Below are 23,612 nucleotides of genomic sequence, written 5' to 3'. Positions count from 1 at the left end.
CTGGGACCAACAAGAGTTATAGGGCAAAGAGAGGTTGTATATTTTGGTTAGGATGGAGAGCGGAGTTGAAACAAGTGAATATTGCTGAACGAGCGACGCTCGCATTCAGAAGGAGACAAAAGGTGGAAATGAAATAACTTCCTTTTCTCGGGAAAACACAGGAGCTCTTGACAGAATAATAGCAGCTGAGTAGATGGAGAAGGTCCTGTGCTAGTCGCTCTAAAACACAGGAAACTGTTGTGCCGCCTGCTCGCACTATTAAAAGTGAACAGGCACACTCACCAAAACAAAGGCAAGGTCCTGAGCTACAGATTTTTATCATGAACATTTAACAGAATGTCAGAAGTTGTCAGAGTGAAACTACTTTCCTATTTACTATAACTGAAGTATAAAGGTTAAAAATAGAGTAATGATTGCGCTGAAGTTCAGTTACTACCCAAAACTATTGAACATTTGTTGCTGTGATATAGCTTGGAAAGACAAAAGTAGACTTAATTTTAATGTTTTATTTAAAAATGTCAAAAAGATAGATAATGACCTATTCGCCCTGCGACTGCACTAAAAAAACACAAATGGAGGTAAAGCTTAAATGTGATTCAACATATTAGACGTTTTGACTTTATATTTGCTAAAGCAAAGAATCCAAACCGCTATTATTTTATTTGTAAATTAATATCTGACAATCGGAAAAATAATTAACCGAACCTTGAAAGTTTGAGATTTACAAACTAAAAAGTTTTTCACTGTTGAGACACACTAAGTTTAGAAATGTCCTTAAATTAAAAAATATAGTTAATTATAGTTGTAAACTAAACCCAAGTTGCAACATTTTGATTTGGGTAAGCCATTATTTGGGTGAAACCAGGTTTATGAGCAAAAGACTGTCAGACACAGTGCCACATTAGTTAATAAACATATGGAGGAGGAGTGATCCTTTTGGCAAATCTAAGAGCAAGATATTTGTTAAAGTTATTAGAGCCAAAAGAAGAAAAAGTATTCTGAACTAACACTTAGATCATGGCTTGAATAATCGAAAAAGAGTGTATGAATATGCACCTTTTCGCTTAAAGGTTAGCCAAAAGAATTCAAAAGTAAAACATGCTTCTATCTAATGTATCATAAAAAAATTTGGTGGAGTTTACAAAAATTTGCCAGTCCTATGTTTTCTGAAGATTTCTGGTTTCAATGTCTGAATTATGACTCGATCGACTTTCTCAAAATTAGAGTGGGGCTTTTGCAATGTTTTGTTCTTGAAGTTGACACTTGTGCTGCTTCAGTGGAAGACGTTGTGAATAATTCACACGTACTAATTATGATGGAGGAAATTAAAAGACCTCCACTGGGTTCCTGGACCTCTTAAGTATTTAAAAGCTATGTCCAATCAAGCAAATGATTCCTCTCATGCAATATGGTAATGGCTGTGTGTGTGTGTGTGTGTGTGTGTGTGTGTGTGTGTGTGTGTGTGTGTGTGTGTGTGCGTGAATGTGCATGTACATGTGTGTGTTCAGGAGGAGGGCAGGGTGGATTTATATCAGCGCAGTAAACGTTAATTACCATATGTTTGTGAGTCCTGTAAGCTGATGTACTTGATGTTTATAACTTGGATTATTAAAATGTCTCCACTCAATTACTCGAGACTCTGCTCTGTGTGCAGATCCAGACTTGACCTGTTTTCTCTCTTTAGACTCTGTGCACACAGTGGAAACAATGCCAAACCCAACAGACGCATGTATGAATATAAAGAGAATAAGATGAACTTAAGATGGGGAAATAAATTTAAATGATCTTCCTTATTTAATAGTAATACAAATATAATTTTCCATACTAGTATTATGTCTTAACGGTGAACCCTGAATTATAAGTGTGCCTTGCTTGTAATGTTTTTTTTAGCCGTGCATGCTGGGAAAAGCTAACGGCCCCCTTCTCATCCCTCCAGAGCATTTTGAGCTCACAATAACTTTAGGTGACTTTTAAATTTGTATTTCCATAAGCTTGCTCCAGTTCCTTGACCCAGGAGGTTGAGAACCACTGATGGAGACAATGTTATCGCTCTGTTTGAGAATTATCGAGATAAAAGGTCAAAGGGCGCATGTTATTTAAGCATTCGTTTAGCTTTGTAATTGTTTAAGTCTAAATACTAAGTCTAAACACTACTTTCTCATTCTTTCTCACTTGGCATGCAACTGTAACGGGCAGATAATTGTAGTCGTCACTGATGTTGATACTTGACCTGTACAGGTTATCATGTCTGTGTACCTGGTTTTCCTCTTCCCCTGAATCAATTGTCTGGTAATCTCTTGCTTTAGCTTTCAATTGTGAGAAAATGTAGCCACTGCAGGGGTAGTCCTTTAATGGCTTGACCCTGAGTGGCTTTTTCTCATAGAGACAAAAGGGCAGTAAGGAAATCAAAAGAGAGGCGTAGTAGATGTTGAGAACTGGAACAGGGGCCTGGAAAAGGTAATAAAGCTGCCATCGTTTTACTGGAAATACAAGTTTAGTTTAGTTTTCAGAGACAGGCATCTTTTAAAATCTAAAGTAATTCCAAACAACTAACAAGGTTAGGTAAGAAACACTAAAGATAACATATAAAATGTTTTTCCACTATATATAAAAGAGAGTGAACAATATTAAATCAGTCCCATTCTGTCAACATCATGAACATTTGACCGCTCCATTCACACATTGGCTCAACTGGACTTTACACTTACTCTGTACCATCGAGCTGACCCAGTTAAGTCTGTTTAATGTCCTGTCCACTCTCAGGGACATTTGCCTTCTCAAACGTAGCCTCACAGAGTGATGTACTAATAAGTTCAAGGTTGCAGTTCATCAGTGAATCCCCTGACCTTTCCTTTAACACTCCAAACAGGTCCATTTTTGTTTCTAAACTTCTGACATATTTAAACAGTCCTGAGTTGAAATAAGTGGAAAAATGGCCAAAAACAGCTGACCAACTCAAACAATTACACTTAACCAATCTGCCAGTGAATTCTTAATGGCCAATAAAGAAAAAACGAGATCCACTGTCTGTTTAATTTCAAAGAACTGCAGCTCTACAGCGCGTACAGGCTTGATGATGAAGTTTCTCCTAAATACATATTTAGCCTTCTTACGCCCACAGATTGTATTTATATTAAAAGTAATTAACTAGTTAAGCATACATGTTATATATTTTGGAGGTCTGTTTATTTACATTATTGCATTAAGTTGATATAAGGAATGCCATTCGAATCAGGAATCGGTCTGGATCAAAAATTGAGTTTGAATCCAATGGTGACCTAAAGAATAGAAATTGAATCAAACCAAGAGATACTGAAAGATGTATCCAAACAATTGAAAACTATATCATTGTACTCTATGTACAAGGGCTGTATCTATAAAATGATACAGCAAAGTTTTGCAATACTTGTTTTCACAATATCATGTTAATTTTCCCACCCTTCACACTGATCCATTTAACCCCTCTAATGTGTTAGAAAGTTGCACACACCTTTTGTGTTAGCGGGTCAAATTTGACCCATAATTTAAATCAGCCTAAAGTACTCTAAAAACAATCATTCTCATCCAATATTGTTTTTCACCTTATAACTAAGTTATTATGCAATCATATCCATGCAAAGGCTGGTTTAAATTGAATTTGTATGGTCCCATGGAACTTTAAACTTGCAATATACCACTCGTTTTCAATTAAAAAAATATATAAGTTCATGCATTGTATTTTACTGAATATAAGTAAATAGGTATTTATGTCATCTGACTGTAATAGACGAATACTAGAACAAACTTTCTAGAATGAATTACTTGTGATTGTTTTAAAAATGTATATACATATATAATGTATTTAACCATAGTGACATCTGTGGTGTTCGGGGTCAAAATAGATTTATGTTAGAAAGAAGGTAAAAAGCCATTTATTTTATATGCAGTAGAACCATATTTTATTTTGCATAAGAAATCAGGTGTAATTTTAACATGAACCATTGTATGTGTGTGTGCGTGTGTGTGTGTGTGTGTGTTTTCAAAGTAAAATCACTCTCATGACCACAGATATGGTCAATGGCCTCATAGATAGTCAACCTCTTGCTCATGATGAAACACACTGCATGCTACAGCACAATGAAATTGATAATAACTCAAACAAGCCTTATTTATAGAAACCAATTGCGCGAGAATTCTGTATAATGTTGTTCATGCCCCTCCTTCTCAAGATGACACCTGGCTATGAGAAAAAGAAAATTGTGGAGCAAAAGAAAGTGTGTGCAGCATGTGTTTGTGTGTTTGTGTGTGTGCGTGAAACACTGAGGTTCAGTTTTGGTTAACATGTTTCAATTTTCTGTGGAAAAAGTTGTGTTCCCGACAAGTCCATACTACGGGAAAATAATTGTTCCCACCAAAGAAGGGAGGGGTGGGGGAGGTGTGCAGAGTCAAATATGAATCTTCTTTGAGCCAGATTTGATCCATAGAGCGACCCACAACTTAAAGGATGCATGCAACAGCCACTTTTTTCTGCCGGGTCATATTTGACCTGTAGCACCACAGGTGTCACTTTTTTGTTAAGAGACCTTCAGAATTGACTTAAACGGTAAAAAATTGTTTTGTGTGTTTATAAAGCTTTTTTGAGGATATCATAAAATCTTGTGCCAATAAAAAAATCTAAAAGGCATTTTTTACATGACCCTAACACATTAGAAGCGTTTTAATGCAATCAAAATTTTGCTTTTATTTCCCTTCCCTTCCTGTAGTCACAACAACCTCCACACCTCTAGATGTTTGGTTGTAGGCTGGCTGCTTGAGCCTAAAGCAAAAGGGTTAGAGCAGCAGTGGTCATGATACGTATTGTATTGTGACTAAAGTATCATGATTAGTATGATTAGCCTTATGAGGTCTTTATACAGACCTGTTATGTACACTTAGTGTTGTATTTGTTTAAGCAAATACATCAGTCACTGAGCCCCCCTTCCTTACTGTTTCTTTAAGTATTTTCTTATGAAAGGGTATTTCCACTTATTCTAAAAACTGGCTGTATTGTGAAAATGGAAGAAAGCTATGTAGCATTTTCAATGGGCTGGACAACCAGGTGTGATTTAATCACCTATAAAAGACCCACCTCCAAATAACTCCTTAACAGTGGAGTGTTTGCTGGTGTTTTTTTTTTATATTTTTAATATTTGAAATGCTTCACCTTGCACTCAGGCAGCGCTTTAGTTTGACACTATTTTTTTTTCTATTTTGTAAAATGTCCAAATTAATGAAAGTGCAATACAAAATGTATTTAGTTTTTTTTACACTGTTTAAAAAATATCCTCTGGATGTAACTTTCTAAGCCAACTTAAATCTATTCAAACATTGAAAGGGTATTTTGCACTCCTTGTAACTTCAGACCAAATAGTGTAAGGAGTCAGCATTACCACTGTTACAGGTGTATGTGTTGTAATACTGTTTTTCAATTTGGGTAAACCATTATGTGATTGGTGATAGTACTTTTCATGATGGAATAATGCATTTTGGCTGCAGGGCTAATGGAGTACTAAGATCCTTATAATTAAGGATCCACATTTAGGAGAAGTCCTGTGTAATAGCTCCTTTTAACTGTTGATGCAATGGTGTCCACAGTAGAGTTGCCTTTATCTGCAGTGATGTTTCTACTAATTGTTTTTAGGGCTTTTATTTGCCTAAGGGGTTTCTCTTTTTCTCCATTTTCTTCACCCAATTTTCAATTATCATATCCAATGTTAATGTATTGTATGAGAACATAATAAATTCTAGATTTTAAATGCTAGAATTGCATTGAAATCAATGTTTCAGATGGTTTGCATTTATTATTGTAATGAGACAATTATTGTTCAAAAAGTCATTGACATTGACATGAGCACTAGTAATGACCCTCAAGCTTCAAAATATCACAATCCACCTCTTTACATGTTATTTTTGTTCTGTGGCATGGTTATTGCAAATAGGTCCTCAAAGGTACGTAATTAGCCCTTATGAAGACCCTTGGCTCAATGAACCCCAACCTTAACAGATTGACATCACGGCTACATAGCTGATGTCTTACCTTCATATGACCCATCTGTGCTGTCTATTTCTTTCTTTTCACCTGAGGGTGAATAGAGCTGTAGTGAGGAAGCCCTCTTGGCGTGATATGAATGAAATGGACATTCTCCTCTTTTCCGCTTTTCATTTTAAACACACAGACATCTGAGTTAATGACATGTTTTGATGTTTGTGAAGGACAAATTATGCATTGGTTGATGAGTTTCCACCCTGAGGGGAGACCGTTTTCACCACTTAGTTACTATTTGCAGTCATGCCATTAGTTATTTATCGTTAATAAAGTAATTCTTTTCCTCAGGCCTCCAGGAATTTGACCAGACATCATGTTGTTTGTGGCTACATGCATTTGTGAGAATCAGGCCACAGCCTTTAAACTTAACATGAACTATCCTTGCAATGCCATCATAACAATTTTAAAATGTTTGAATGTGTCTTTTTTTTTTAAAACGATACTTTTTTAAAAAGATTTTCTGAAATGTAGAAGGAGAACGCAGGGTCATAAAATGGATGGATAAATTGCCATGGTTATAAGAAGTGAATGAGTGTTTAGTATCTGGATTTACCCTTCCCCACTCATCCCTATTTTCGGTCTGCCTTCACTGAGACAAATCCCCGTGCCTAGCCCACTGCTTTTATTAAATTCGCCTCAATAAAAAAGCTCAGACAGGATTTATTAGGTACTCAGCACGGACGTTTAGTATTTCCCTCTGTTATTAACTGAAAATCAATAGATAGCAAAGAAAATGGAAGTCATACAAGTGTTGTCGCCTTTATATTATGTCGGCTGTCGGGTTAGATTCATGATGGGGCTCCGGCGTCTGCAAGGTGGCTTTTCTGCTTACATTGCAAGACCTAAAGTGGAAGTTATTCATTAGAGTAAGCCAGCGGTCAGATACATTTCCAGGCCCTTTCACACATCTGTCTTAGTAAGGCTCGGATAGAGTGAGAAAGGATGCTGATAGACCCTGATAGAGATGTCAGACGCAACACACAGCCTGCTGGATTTATGGTTATTTTGTACTCAAGACCTTTTTTCACACCATCATGGAGTATGTACCCTTGGAGTGTAAACTGGAAAAGCATTGCTCTTGACGTCGTACCTGCTTCTTTACTTATCCGTCATATCATCACTCAGTCCATTCTTTCAACGTCTGGAGCTGTCAGCTGCAAAATGCTACTGATGAAAACAGTTTCATCTTTTGACGGTGATCTTTTTTTGCGCAAGTTTAATTGAACTAGTTAAAATCAAAATGAACTGCACAGAAAAGCACAATTCCACTCTCATATCCCTCTGGAAAGCCTTTAGTGAAGCTCGCTCTGTACTATCACAGGTTTGGACCGCTGCAGACACTCAAGTTCACCAGGGTAAAGGTGGTATTCACTTTATATGCAATAAAATAACAGTCATTCACTAAGCCTGCACGCGGTGTCCCGACTGCAAAGCAATTCCATCACCAGGAAAAGTGGCTTTGTCCACATATTAGTCTTTTCTTTCACGAAAAGGCTGGAAAAATGTGGAAATAAAGAGCTTACCCACCTCACTAATTTAATTACTCTTAGGACCTCCATGACAGTAATGTAAATATTCCATCATGAGGACCCAAGATACACAGAGTAATTACTTAAGGCTTTCCTTCACATCTCTCAAGACTTTTTTTTATTACCCAAAAGCTTTTTAACATTAGCACTCTCTTCCTGACAAATTAAATGAAATTTCATTACTCTAGCCATCCTAATGGCATGAAACTATCAGCTGTTGTATGCCTGCTCTCTCTTCCCCGCCTGCCCCGGCAGATTAATCAAATAGTCAGCCTCAGAGTCAAACTGAGAGGAGCATCGATCCGCTAGTCTGTGTTTGTCTACGCTTCGTCCGTGCCGCTGATCTGAACCTTGAGTGAAAGTCTTATATATTGATCTCCATATGTTAAACATATACAGTCCATCACAAAACAATTATTTAGAGCAGAGGCAGATGTCTACCTGCTGCTACCTGTTCTTTATCTGTACTTAATAGAGAATATTTATCCAGGCAGCATGTTTAGTATTTATCAGAAATGTTTTTTTTTAAATGCTGTGACTATCCCATTGTCAAAACCTATATAAATAAATAATAATAAAGCTTTCCATAACGTCATATAGGGCCCTTCATGTTTTATATCCTACTTAATGTAAATAGGCACATGATGGCATTGAAAATATGCTTTAAGTAGCTCTAAATAGCAAAGAGGGGGCGTGCACCAATAAAAGGTTTCCATAGATTTGTTATAACCAGCCATTACCTATGATATTTAACACCTTCGGTTTTGTAAGGGTTAAGCTGCTTGGCCTTTTTGATCTCTCAGGGGTAAGGTCTTGGCAAAGTGCCCCTCCACCTCCCGAGGCCCTTAAGGGACTTTCAATCCAATTGCCTGCGAAGAGTGGATGCAGATCTCAAGGTTACACCTGAGTGTTCAAGGGCAGGTCCAAGTGTAATCGGCACTTAGATCATAGATTAATCTTATTTGCTATCTATTAGGCTTGATTCTTGCTTCCTCTCCTCCCCTCCCAAAGCCAGGATTACTGTGATAGTTTAAGATAATGGATTCTTATGGAAGAGGAGGTCAGGAACCATTCTTGTTTCAGAACCTGCAGATAATATGATTAATCTAAAAGCCTCTTTCAAAAGAGCTCCCACCTTCAAAGGCCTAATTGGCAAAAAAGGTATAGAATAAATCTCAGATGTTGGCTCTTGGGTGTTTTATTAATTACAATTTTATTTTCTCACCATGTGTAGGTGAAGGGAAATACAATTTGTACCTTCTTCATTCACTCAAAATAACTTTTCATCAAGCCTATCAGCAGGGATATACAAATAGCTTTTATTTAATATCATAAGGGTAATCTCATATCGTTTACCTTTCAACCTTTAGGTCCTTGTTTATGTACTTTATTGATACATAATGCCACATGTTGACGTTGACATTATTTTCTCGGGCATAATTGACATTTCTTTGATACAAATAAGCCATTTCAGAGCAGACGAACACTGCTTACCTGTTTAAAGCCATTTACAAAATGTTCAATTAACATTTAAAAGCAGACCAAAATGTAGCATCATCATCCATATATTACACCAAAGGTTATGTAGGGAGAGAAATATTGATTTCACTAATACGATCTCATTTTGATTCCAAATCTCCCCCTGTTTTGATTCCTGTGGTAGCCACTAGCTAAACAGATAACAGATAAACTCTGATAAAATATATCCAAATGTGGCAGCCTCTCCGATAACCTCTGAAGACACGTTAGTTATCTTGTCCAGTCATCAGCAACTGAATATTTATCACAAAGAACAGACCCGTGTTCCTGCCTGCATGTTTACCAGCTTATACACAAATAGAGGTCTTTTTTTCTCTCGAGAAGAACGAGCTGATATTTGAATCAGGAGCATGTAAATCCCCTCACCTGCACAAATACAAATAAGAGATTAGATTTAGGACCAGTTTGACGTACTGATCGCTGTAAATCTTTTTAGTAAATGTAGAAGAAGGTATCACAATACTGAGTGTTTAAAGTTAATTTCACCTCTCTTTTACTCTATATTTCCATCTTTTTACATGATAGACCCAAGCTTGTGATAAGGCTCTTATCAGCCTGAATCCCAAATGCTTCTTTAAACATGTATCTATTCATTCTGTATCTTAGTCATGAATATGGAAGTGATTGTTAATTCTTGTATTCCCATGTTTTTACCCTCGATGTAAAGCACACTGAGCTTTCCTTTAATGAAATGTGCAAATTTGCTTTGGCTATTGCTATCCTTTTTCATCGCTAAATTAGTAAAAATTACACCCACAGGTATGTTTACATGTTACAGATACTAATATGTTTTTCTCTGATTGACTTCTACAGTTTGCCTCCACCTCCGAGTTCTAGTTCAGAATAAGTTACACCTCGACTGTCTATGAATGTGTTTGCTGATAAGTCAACTAATTTATGGTTTTTCAAGGGGCACATGCTGTATTGCCTTATCAATAGCGGTCGACTTAATAACGAAGCACGAAGGAATAATGAGTCATAAATTGTTGTTCATTGATTTTCACATTTATTCTGTCACATGGGTCATTCTTCTTACTGGTCAAGTTTCTGAGGTAGCGATGGCCCCTGGGTGTAAAAGATTGCCATTGTTGTTTTGGTTGTAAACATGTTAAGTGGCTTGATATTTGATGAAAAACTTGTTTTTTTTTGTCATTGCTCACTGTACAACAAATTTTCATGCGCATCTCCATAAGAAAACAATAACATTCACTGAATCCTCACATGCATTCAGCCATCCATAATAGCTATTACAAGGGGGAAAAAAGGGTTAGGGTTAGCAACCAGTGCAGTCAAATGTGTTTTTAGGACCTTTATACCCAATACAATAACACCTAATGAGGATAGAGGTGGACATTAAATGTTAATTGTCTTATTTAACCTTGTATATATTAGAGTTTTTGCTCATATTATGTTTAATGTTTAACCTTGTACATTGAGAGCACAGTTACTGAAGACAAATTCCTTGTGTGTGTAAGCATACATGACCAATGAAGCTGATTCTATTCTATTAATACTCCTTGATGTCCATATAGATAAAGAAAGTAAAAAAAACATGCCTCATTCAGTCCTGATGAAAAATCTAAATCTTAATTTAATATGAAAGAGGCTGATTCATGATATCACACTGTCCATTTAGTGGAAAGAAAATGGAAATTTATTAGAGAGCAAAAGACGGTTTTGTTGTATGTTCTTATGAAATAAGGACGTAACCTTTACAAAGATAGATTGAGGTCTCATTTCCATTCTCACCTGATACTGTCACACCGCTGTGCTCATTAAAAGCTGTCCGTCATCCTTCTCGCTCACAAACAGCCCTGCTTTGTTTTCACCATTTATCATTGTCAGAGTCGACATGAGAATCAGAATGACTCAAAATCTGTACATTACAAAGGGACCGTTGGGCTTGTAATTAATTGACGAATTCTATCCTGATATAAGTGTTCAAAGCCTGTGAGGATGAATCTGTATGGTTTTGATGGATGACATTAACTGAATTTAAGCCATATTGACAAGTTGTATGGAACATTTTCTTTTATATTTTTGAGAAAGCCTTGCCCGTGTAGATCCCTTGTTCTGCCTGGTTTCTTCTATCTTGTATGTTTCTGGTGCGTCCCTACATTGAAAAAATGTCTTTCATCAAAGGAGTGTTCAGACCAAAAGTAAATCACATTTTTACGACATACTCAGAAATGTTCAATACAGCCTAGATTTGACAGCATGCGTTGGAAACGTTTTTTTTTCTCTTCCTGCAGAAAAACCTGACAAAACATGTTTGTTTGTTTTTTTATAAATACTTTTCACACGTCTGGAATATTCTGTTCTGATCTTGGCAAACTTTTGACCTGTTAAATGCAAGTTAATCTGCAGAAAATCTTTTTCCTTTATCGGTCATAAGAGGGATGGGGATCCATATTTTTCATTGATAATGATACCATTATCGAGACACCTTTACGATCTGAGTCTTTAATTATACAACGATCAATGCTTTTCTTCATTGGTGGAGAAACAAGATGAATATCCGTTTTTAACAGAACTAGTATATCTATTTTTTAATGCTGGAAAAACATATTTATCCACCAAACAACTGCATCAATTCAAGTTTACCACCAAAACATGACTTTTCTTTTTCATGACATTACATTTGAACACATCATGATGACGTTTTATTTACCTTTGCTTAATGGTCATTTTATTGATCCGACCTTGAGCACATAATAATCTAACCTCATATCACCTTGTTTAGCTAGCCAGCTAGCTTTTATCCTGCAAATTTAAACACAGTTGTCTTCATTAAATGAATATTGTTTCTTTTACAGGATCAGCTACAAAGTTCTAGCGCTCTCATCACGGCTGCTTTGATTGGAGGAGGAGGAAGATTGTCCCACAGCAGCACCTGCCCTAGTTGACGTATGTTTTTGCAAACTCAAAGACAGTTGAAAACAGAATTTCCATTTTGGTATAATTGCATGCACACTTATTTTTACATGATTTAAATGTAATCCAACCTCGAGATACATAATGTTATGTTATAGGACCAAAGAGACGAGATAGCAGTATTCATGAGCTCAAACACTTTTGATTTTGGGGTAATTGAACTGGGTTTCCATCCTCATCCCTAGTCATACTGCTGAAGTAAGCCACGGTGCAGCCTCTGTGTGACTTACTATTTAAAGTGAAAGTGAGACTTTCTAGAAACAGACACTCTTCATCTAAAACATTTCTTCTAGTTGGTTTACATCAGAACAATCTTCTCCAGAAAATGTAGCAAACCAAAAAAATGAAAAATATTAAATTTTGGTCTGAACACGCTTAAATCATCCTCAGGTCAAACTTGTGCAAGTTGCATGATGTGAAAACCTTTATACCTGCCGGTTTGACCCCAAGGGTTGTAAGTAAGAACTTTGGACAACAATGGACATAAAAGAAAGATTTAGTTTACTTCTCTGTGTGATCTGTCAGATGAATAAACAAGAAAAATCAAGTGTCCTTTCAAAAGTGTTGAACTGTGTTGGATTCTGGACGAATACATTTGATAACGTTGATTATTTAAGTCTCCTACAAAAATGGAAACACAGTAAAAATATGATGAAATAAGAGACCAACAATTAGGCAGCTTTCAAACCAACATGTGCACAGTGATGGCATTCTGTACATTTTAATACATACACCCACCCACCCACCCACACACACACACACACACACACACACACACACACACACACACACACACACAAACCTGTTTAGGGGTTCAGGTTTATTCTCTGTAATCTTATTTACCCGTCTTTTAATGTTCATTCTTCATCAGCAGATTTAAATAGGCCTGTACAGTTACTGATGTAATATTCATAAGACAGTATTATCCATACTAGACCCTTAGAATTGTGATTTCATGCATGTCACCATAACATTTACGCCTGTCAATCATTCATAAATCTGCTTTCTTATCTTCAAACATTTACCGCCGTTACAGTTAGTAAGATAACATCATTTTGTTAATGTTGCAGAGCTTCTCTCTTCTCCTCAGCCAACCTGATTTTTTTTTCCTTCTTGGATCTTCTTATTGACTTTAATTTTCCTCCATATAAGGGTTTATATATATTTTGTGCAGCATAATCATTGCATCAAAATGAAGTAGAATATGCTAATGGCTCTAATTGGACTCCTAATAGAGACTGTTTCCCCAGCTTTAAGCTTTCGGGGGGTCTGTGTAATCAGTGTAGACAGTCGTTAAGGGAATGGAGAGGCAACTAGCAATGTCAGGAGAGGGCCCAGGCGGTTCCGGCTGACACTACCCCAATCTTCCAGGACCCATTAAATGGCAGTTTCAACACATTACCAACCATAACATCCTTGAATATCACTGATTTTATTTGCAGTATCAAACATTTCATTTCACGCACCATTAATGGAAAAGTGCTGAGGTTCTAATGCTGCCAAACATTTAGTAACTACCTGGACTCAGAGAACCAATTAACTCCAGCGACAACATGGCCAATTAAACACACAAATAGGTGAGTCCAGCGTTGGTTACTGCCCTAGTAATTTACTTTTGAATAAACCCGAGTAAAAATGGAAAGTCAGCCACAGAATGACCAGTTGAAAAAAAAAAGAAGTAAGAATAGCGATTTAACAGCAGATAGTGAAGAAAAAGGAACCGTGCTCGCAATTCAGTAGATAGTCATGGAAGTATCTTGTCAGGATGTATTGCACTTACTAAAACAAACTAATAGCAACTGAAAACCATAAACGGCTGGAAAGTACTGCTTTGAGAATAATTTAATTTGACATGAATAAATAATTCATTGAATTGAAACTTGAATTGAAGAGGAGCAGTGAAGAAACAAAAGGGCAGAGATGTGAGATAGTTTGCTGTTTTTCCTCAACAAGCTGTTTGGATACAGTCTATTTAGCAGGATCTCTTTTAACACCTTAACATGTATTGTGTTTTAACATCTTCATTCATAAAAACCCAGGAACACCTCACACACCATCGCCTGCTTTTCTTTACCAATTCTCTATCCTCCAGAGGATGTGAACCATGTGATTTGTTGCTCTATGATCTTACTGCAGTCACCTCACAACCTCATCTAAACTAGGTAATATTTTTCTATTGATTTTTTTCTCCATGCCTTCAATTTTACTTTAATTGGAAGCCAAAACATGTCAATACACAGCTGATGAACCCTAACGCCAGATGAAAGCAAAAAAAACAAAAACATAAGCCACAGTTGTTATTTATGTGAGTCGTGTCATATTACAGCTTGATAATAGGCTTCCAGAGCCATTTCCTCCTTATGAGTTAGAGAAGTGTGAAGACAACCTCAACATTTAATTACCTCTGGGGTTCAGCTAAACTGACCAGCCGTGTTACCAATTTACTGTTACACCTGTGTCCATTGAATATTTGTTTCAAAGCAAGGTGCCGGAGTGGAATGTAACAAGACACTCTGTGTGATAAACAAGTTTTATTTCACTGAATAGTGTGCGTCTGCATTTTAACATGCATTATATTTCAATATGGCCAAATAGGGGCAATGCAGAAAGCTGTAAACCACCTTTTGAGGAAGAATATATTCCTCTTAGGCTGCTTAATATTTCACTGTGTTCACCAAACAGACACTCACATTTCTGCTGTTTGAGTGGTTTTTATTGTCAATAGCTCCTCCTGTTAAACCACAAGACTGAGCTTAAAAACACTTAAATGCTCCCAAAAGCTGGAAACTATTGGTCTAAACAATCCCATGTTAGATCAGGGAGACAAACAGAGGTCTCTGCTGATGAAGAGAGCCTTCCTTGGTCAGAACCAATAATGAAGACCCATAAAGGAAAAGGGGGGGGGGGGGGGTGTGGTCCCTATAAGGAGTGTTAACAGGGATCATGGTCCCAGTATGCCAGGCTGATACACATTTTCAAAAAGATCTCTCAAAATAGGCCCATGATGAGAGAGGGAAGCAAGCAGGGAATCATATGATTATAAGACTTTATTTTAATCAGATTTTTTTTTCTAAACAAATAAAAAAATCCTATATTTGCCAATAATCAGCAATTTCAAGTCCAATAAAATTCAAAAAATTAAATAAAAATAAAAATCCTGAACAGAACAGACATTTTCTTTGCGTATTCTGTTTTTTTTCTTCCTTGATCAAGTTATTCTCAAAGCATTTTACAACTAGAACCATGTATGTCTGTGAGCAGTTATGGGTGTACAAAAGGCTCTTTGGTCACTCAGACCTAATCATTATTACTTAACTGCTTCTTGTAACACACCTCGTCACATTAGTATTTTTTCTTTTTAAGTGTAAGTGTATCAATTAATCAAATCAATCAGGTGTATTTTGCCGAAGGTGGAGCTAATAAGGAATGCAATCACCTCACCAATACATCGAAAAAAATCCAATCCCCCTTGAGATCAAGGTTTGCACAACTCTCCGCTACTGATCCAATAGAAAATGCAGTCATGCAGTGCTGATGAACTTGCTGTATCCTAGCCGTCTGTCAGCAGAAATATCCGTAAAACTGAAAATGTCCAAACTGCACATTGTTCAGCAGTTAATTACGTTTTCATTAGATAATCGGCAGCTCCCATAAGGACAAAGAAGAAAAAAAAGGTGCATGGTGTTCTAACCAGCCAACAACCTCTGACCGTGAAACAGATACAGGGCCAAAAAGAATATAATGCATGTTGTATATTGTTGAATATGTAGAATCCAAACAGTAAATATCATCTCCTTACTCTAGTATAGAGTAATATATATATATTTTTTTTTAAACAGGTCATTGTTGTGTTAATGAAGGTTTTCATCCAGATAGACTTCAGTTGCAAACATATTCATATTATATCATTAAGAAACAGCTGCACATAAAAGGGAAAATCAATTTTATTAGCACCAAACAGTTGTTTTCAGGGTAACCTCTGTATTTAGATTTCTGGATCTCATTTGATAAAAACCCAGTGTGGTTCCTCTCTTCCCTGTTGATTCTGCCTTTTTAAGACCGGGCTGTCTCAATAACTCTTAACCAACTGTTTGATGTTTGGCAAGATTTGGATTTAAAAGTGGGTGAAGGTCAGTATTGTAGAGCATCCGATCACTCCACCTGATGATGATGACGTAACAGGGCCGGATAAGATATTTGGCTACATATTTTGGAGCATATCCTACAAGGAGCTTATGTGCCAAATCATTTCTCCCCATGCCTGGCCTAGATTTGCTTTCTGTGTTCTAAGACAAATTGGTATCTTAGTCCGCATCTGTTTATTTTTTATCGGTCTGTTCATCATGGATTATAAAGAAAAAGAATATACCATGTGCTTAATCAGGTTGTTGTGTGCTTAAAATCCTTTAAAAAAACAAAACAGAGAGAGGGTTTTTCTCCTGCTTTGTATCTGCAGCTATCAGAATGCAAATTAGATCTGCAGTAATTGACACAATGACTGAGTTCCAGTGCTTAATTTAACCAAACTTTGACACATGTTAACCAATCTATATTGTTACCATAGAGACGTTGGTCACCGGATTATAACCAGGAAAGCTAACTGACTACAGGGGTTTCCTTTAAAAGGTCATCAGACCTCATCATTTTCAAAACTAAAACTAAATTGTGAAAACAACACGCAAATTCTCGCTAAGATTGATGTATTGTACACCATTTTCTAAAACCAAAGAATCACTTAGGTTTAAGAAAAAGAACACTGACCCCTTATCCTACAGTTAGTTTGTTACTTGAGTGTGTTAACAAACCTATTCATTATATCCCAAATTTTAGGATTTAGGCAGCACTGTTTAAGAACATCATTTTTTTGGGTGCCTATGGCCTGGCTGTTTGTGTGGAACCTAGGGTCCTTGTCCAACCTCGGCTCTCTACTGCTTGTCGTCCCCTATTCTCTCTTTAGCTGTCCTATCTAATAAAGGCCAACAAAAATAGCTAAAAAAAAAACAACACACAAAATGAATAAGAAAAATCAAGGGCCTGACCTCAAGTTCCATATCACTAAGGGTAGAGTCTTTCTTAGTGACTAACTCTTGAGTTTTGTTTTCATTTTCAGCCATGAATCCTGCTTTGTTGTGATTCGAAAGGGGAGTGGAATCCATGAACGAACCAGCAAATACTGTAATTTGTCTGAGAAAAAAAACACTTTTAATGCACCACCTACATTCTGTTGCAAAGTTATTTTACAAGTGTAATGAAGAGAGATATGTATTTATACCTAACACTACATGAATACTGACTTCCTGTCTCCAAGAACTTCAGTTGGAATTTGCCCAACATGTGGATGGTAATGTTTGTGTTCCTTACAAAGATAATCACATTTCATTCCAAAGTAGAAACCTTGTACCTTTGCAATTACAAGTAACCATACCACTTATGACCCTTCCTCTGCCCTTCTCACTTTCCCTTCTGCTATGTCTTGTAGTCACACCATTTTATTCCCTTTCTTTTTTTTTTCCACCTCTGGGGTAGACATCTAGTGGTATCCTGGCTTATTGTTTAGGAGCAAAGCGGTAGCTAAAGGCCAGGTAACTTGGATTTGACTGGTGTATTCTCCTGTCCCACAGGACAGAAGATACAAATCAAGTTGCTTTGACCCCATTGTCCTCTCCACACTCCTCGTGCCCTAAAGGCAATACTCTGGTATGGGATCTTTTCTTCCCTTTATTTATTTTTTTCTCTTTGTATGGCTGCAGTTAAAGCCATGAGGTACATACATCTCCTTGGGTAAACCATCCGACATTCGAGCCCAGAGTCAGCTAACATTCTGATTTTAAATGCTGTTTACCTATCCTGATAGCCTCATAATCAGACAGACAGGTTGAGTTACCATATTTATGAACACATGTATCTAATCTTAAACCTGACGCTTCATTTTGGCTGAGTTTACTTCGCTTATCATTGCAGTTCATAAAAAAACGTTATTTTACGAGTGGATTAACCATATTTACATATTATTGAAAGCAGTCTATGGTGAGTAAATACCAGCATTGTGTTAACCAGTAAACCCAGCTTCCTCAACAACCCTTCATTCTGAGACTCATCAGATGTGTGTGGTTTGTTCCCACCACATCTCTTTTTTTCATGTCATAGTGACCTTTCCTCAGTCTTAATGAAATCAGTCTAGAGTTAAGAACAAATAAGCACATTTCACCGCCTGTCACTGCCTGTTAGCGTGCAGATCATGCCGCTGACCTCTGAACTTAATTTTCTATCCAAACATATATTCATAGGTGACACCCTCTCATGTCATGGCGGAAAGTGTCACAGGTGGGGAAGTCTGATTAAAAATATGATAATGTCAACATGGTTGATCAAAAGTCCTTTACAATGCAATGAAATAAAAACATAAGGAATCCTAACCAATTCTAACATATATCTTAGGAGAATAATAATGAACCACTTCAAGAGCAATGTAATGTCTTGACTATCAAATAAAACTGTGTTGTGAATGTTGATAATTTTGTGAAGATGTCTCAACTTATCATAAAATCCAGTGTATAAGAAGCACTATTTTTTTTTTTTTTTTAAAGATTTAGTTTCGGGCTTTTTAACCTGTATTCAGATATGACAGTGGATAGAGTAGGAAATATGGAGAGAGAGTGGGGAATGACATAGGTCGGACTTGAACCCGGATCACTTGCATGGAGAACTGGCCTCTGTACATGGGGCCTGACCCAACTGCTTAGCCTTCAGCGCACCAGTAAGATACACTTTTAAAACCAATTTCCCATCCAAAATGTTGGCTGCTTCCTATATACTAGTGCGACCCAAATACCAGTATGAAATTCTTACTTATTAAAGAAGTCAATGGTATGTTGTTTGGTAAAATACCTTGTGTACTTGAGTTTTCTTTTGATTGAAGGACTCCTAAGTTAAAGTCAATGGGTGACCAGTGGTGGTGTGCAGCCATCTCGTGGGCTGTGGGTCCGTGGTACTCCAGAACTTTAACCAGAGGCTGAGAGCCCAACTATCGTACTGTAGCTAGTAGAAGTGCAAACTTGACTTCACTTGACTAGTGATTTTCAGGTTTCCTGGCTTTGTTTGCACCAACTGAGGGCATATTTTTGCAGACAGTCTTATTCTGGGCTTCAACACTTTATCCGAACCACTTTCATACAGTGGATTGGAATTCATTTTTACTCAACATTTCTTCAGCCTTAAAAACTACAGAAGTCAACATCATTTCAAAACAATTTTGTTTGAATTGAACATGTTTTCATCTTTGCATGAAGTGTTCCTTTAAATCAATATGCATCTGAACTGTGTCTGTGTGCACCCACACTTTTTGTAGGGTTTTAAAAATCGAATACAGTCTGAATCAATCAGGGTTAGTTTGCACAAAACTAGCCAATTACAGCTACTGTATCAAGCCCCATCATTTAATTAGGTAAGAAGTTTACATATTTCAAGTTTACAAGTTCACATATTTTGCTTTTACTTTACAGTTTAAATATTTTCTGATTTTCCGTTCAAATCAATTAAGATGTCTGTCTACAGTCATTGTGTTTGGGTGGTAAGATTCAGGAGTGGCACCTGTTTCTTGTCATATTAGGCACTCGGTCCAGCCCCTTTAACCCACCTGTACCACCATCCTTATCAGCACATTTCCTACAAAGGGTTAATTCAATCATGTCAGGGTTCTCTGCTCTGTTGCTTGCCTCTACCATCATACTTTAGGGGCAGCGGAGCGTCTCCTCATTGATGGCACCTTTGGCTTCACAATAGAAGCTAATTTGTTAGAATCTTTCACAGGTCAGAGGCTGCTTAAAGGCGAGGAGGGCGCCTCGGCCAGCGGAAAAATAAAGCCGTCCAGCGAGTGGGAGAGGGCAAATTAAATGCCCAGTCATTTTACGAGCGTAGACATACAAAACATAAATATCCATTTCTTTCTTCCAATACAGTCATGAGATCTTGCCAGCCATCCCAGTTAACACAGGTTAATAGATTGATTCCAGTGACATGGCTCATAATGAACACTAAATTGTTTTATCTCTTAAGTCTTATTTGGTCAGCCAGGAAAACATATGAGGTAATATGGCTGAGGCTAAATGGAGCGTATAATAGATCTCTCGCTAAGGCATAAGGAGAGGTTGATGGCATGGCTATGATTAATGAAAATAATAATGCTCTTGAAATTGAAATTTTTCTCTCCTCTTTTTTTGGCCCTTTCAACCTTTTCCTGATATGGTCATTGTGACTGCTCATGCGCAATATGATTGATGTGTGATTGCTTCCTTCTTTATTTATGTCTATTGGGTCATTTTCACAGAAAGGTGAGCCTTGGCCAGACACTCCAGCTTACAGTGAACTCTTACTTACTTCTTCACAGCCAAAAGGAAGAAAAAGACCAGAAGAAAAGCAAACAGGGTGCGTCTTGCTTTCCTAGATTATCTAAATAATGAAGCCCTTAACTGTCTGTATTTGTTTTTACCAAATCTTCATAATACATTTTCTTTTGTGCCTTGCTTGTGACTTAGACAAATCTGACTCTGAACTTATTTTAAAGAGCACATCAAAAAAGACACAACAGAACGTGCTCATCCCAATATGTCCTGTATTCTCTCATTTAAAGCGATCAGCTTAGTTTAACAGCTCTTTCTACCTACTTTTAACCAAAAGAGAGGGAAAAAAAGACTCAAGAAATCAATGACTTTTAATTCCGCACTATTGATATGCTTAGATAATGCAGCAATTGAACTGTGCTTCTGCCAGTGGTGATGAGGAGCAGTAGATGAAGAGTAATTGGGCCCTGACCCTAATGTGCCACAGCCACCATATCACCTGCGCTTCCCCCAACACACTCTCTCCTACAAGCAGGAGGGCTCATTTTGCAAAGCCTCAGTTGTGGCAAGGTGATAAATTACAGTTCTTAACTATCATTGATTCCTCAGTGTTTCTCCACTTTCTGTGACAACTGTTCAGTCACTCTGAATGGCTCTTAATGGCACATTAGAGGGAAGAAAGCATACAGTTTTCCCAGTATTGATTAAACTTGCTTGTTGCTTAATAAAGACAAACTGACATGCACTACTAAAGTAGCCTGTGACCAAGTAGAAGTGTAAGACCAATACCATGTAAACTAATACATGGGACATAACTTATTCTCACATGGCTTGTTTATTACTAATCCCATGGGCATTTGCAACCACATGTTTTATCCAGCGATTAAAATCCATCAACTTTCAGAATAAATTCTCATTTTAATCTTAAATTTCATTGTGTTATTTTTCTCTTTGAGGAAAAGTTGGTGGTTAAGTCTCACAGTCTGTCACATATAAAGTTTAATTAAATAGATTTAATAAAAAATGTCTGAAGATATTTCAGGTCTGTGTCAGATAAGATAAGATATCTTTATTGTCACTGTACAAGTACAACAAAATACTGTTGGAGCAAACCTGAAGATGTCTTATAGGTTTTCATCCGTATTATAAGACTGGGACAGAGAACTCAGTCAAGGCAAAGGAAACAGAATCTAAAAGGTACTGCTTCAATGTTCATTCACAGTTTTGGAAAACCCATTTAGAGAGAGATTCTGCACACAAAACCCAGTACTCTGACATCCTGGTCATTATAATATGATTCAGTTCATTTGAGTTATATATTGTGAGATATCTCTATATCACATAAAAAAAGGAAATAGTGCTGACAATGAAGTGATAATAACATCTTATCTTTTGTTCAGATGAAAGTAGATCCTTGGAAGAAGATGAATTCATATGCCAGATATGAAAATGTGCTCGAACTCATAATTTGTTGTGCTTATGATGCTTTATCGTGTTATCATTGGGCAGCAGGAAGCTAAATGCATGTGTGACCTCAGAGTATTGAAAAACAATAGTGTCACTGACAAACATGGCCACAATTAGGATATTATTAATAGTGATTGGCTGTCCCAGAAATGCACATATCAGAGACTAAATCTATGTGAACCAACAATTTAAAATAAGTTATTATCTTCAGCCAGCTTTGCTTTGATAAACATACACAGAATATATAATATAATGTTTATTAAAAGACCGATCCTGTTTATTTGTCTGTCAATTTTAGTTATCATGGTTTTAATGCTGCAACATACATTGATGGTAGTGGGTGTGGTTGCCAGCGAACTGAACACTGACTTCTTGGTTGCTTCAAGGTGAGCTGAAGAATTTAAAAATGTTGCTCTGGTAAGAACTTGATTTAGACTGAAGAATCTATACATCCACTTGGATCCATAGTATTGCATTGGCATTCCATGTGTTGGCTGTCTGCAAACTTCAGCTGCTTGTCCGTCTCTAATGCCTGGAGCCATTTAATTGACAAAAGCTAAATAATGATGTGAACGTATTGGTCCGGAAATGTCTAAATAGTTTAGTTTGAGTTAGTTTCGACCATTCTGTGAAATCCAAAAACAACAAGTATAGTTGTACTTGCTCTGAGCTGCTTGATTTGAATGAGCAATTTGATAAAGTTTTTAAAAAGCGGCACGGTAAGGTCACTTTTGCCTGAGTGTGTCAGTTAAGTTTGGCACATGGTTTTAAAGAACCAGACGGATAAGGCTATGTGTTCAAGTCATTTGCGCACATCAAGGAAAAAGACAATCCAATGATACAGTGGTGTGAAATCAGCTGCAGCCTGAGTCATCCATGTTGGAATCCAAATTAGCCACACAGATAATGGAGTTTAATGAGATATGTTTTCTTATATTTTTATCACAAAATGGTAAAAAAAAACATTCCTTTTTTTTTTTTTTTTTTTTTTTTTTAGCTTATCTCTCTTAAGGTTTTCACATTAGCACTAAAACTTTTATTTGTTATCTAAAAATGCCATAAGAACCATCAGCACAAGGAGTAAGATGTGTAATCATCATGTCTATATAGATATGTCCACAGCTGAGAGAGGGGCCCTCTCTGATGCACAAACGCTTGTTGACCTTACGGGCGTGACATTAGTGACTTCCTGTTGGGCTTGTGAAGTTCTGCGGTCTCCTGAGACGAACATGTCCCGCACTGACTGAAAGAAAACAAGATATTAATCCTTGGGTTATATTAAAAGTCATAATGGGAGGGTAAAAATAGTCCTTTAAACTGTGCTGAGATTAGTTTCTTGATGTAGTTTTATGGAACCATACAGTTCAATTACAGCTCAACAGTAATCTGATGTTTCAATCTGGAGTCAGTTTGTATGTTATGTATGAGGCAATCATACTTTTATATTTATAGAAATGTTAAAGTGGACAGAAGTGAAGCCATGGAAGATGTGTGTTTTGGTTGGATCACTCATCTGTCACTTTTGCGGCCTCGTTTCAAGAGATAAAGCAAACAGGAGTGTGTGTGTGTGTGTGTGTGTGTGTGTGTGTGCGTGCGCGTGCGTTTGAAAAGCCAAGGAAACCAGTTTTGACATGTTTGTCAGCTTGTGACCCACTACTCATGGCACTGACCCAGTCCATCAACAAAATGTCACAGGGGACAAATCAAAAAACAAAAGCAATGAGCCCTCATTTGAATAAG

General features: G+C 37.0%; 1 long non-coding RNA gene across 1 annotated transcript in view; it reads left to right on the top strand.

The window, feature by feature from the left end:
- The first annotated feature begins 11,950 nt into the window (after window positions 1–11,950).
- LOC136179726 (uncharacterized) overlaps window positions 11,951–23,612 on the top strand; it is a 69,766-nt gene continuing 58,104 nt past the window's right edge. Inside the window, exon 1 of the long non-coding RNA XR_010666709.1 lies at window positions 11,951–12,039. This is a non-coding gene — a long non-coding RNA (uncharacterized lncRNA). The remainder of the gene's footprint in view (window positions 12,040–23,612) is intronic.

This window comes from Labrus bergylta, chromosome 7 (genome assembly GCF_963930695.1).
Source record: "Labrus bergylta chromosome 7, fLabBer1.1, whole genome shotgun sequence".
Lineage (NCBI taxonomy): Eukaryota > Metazoa > Chordata > Actinopteri > Labriformes > Labridae > Labrus > Labrus bergylta.
This window is presented reverse-complemented; position numbering and strand designations above follow the sequence as displayed.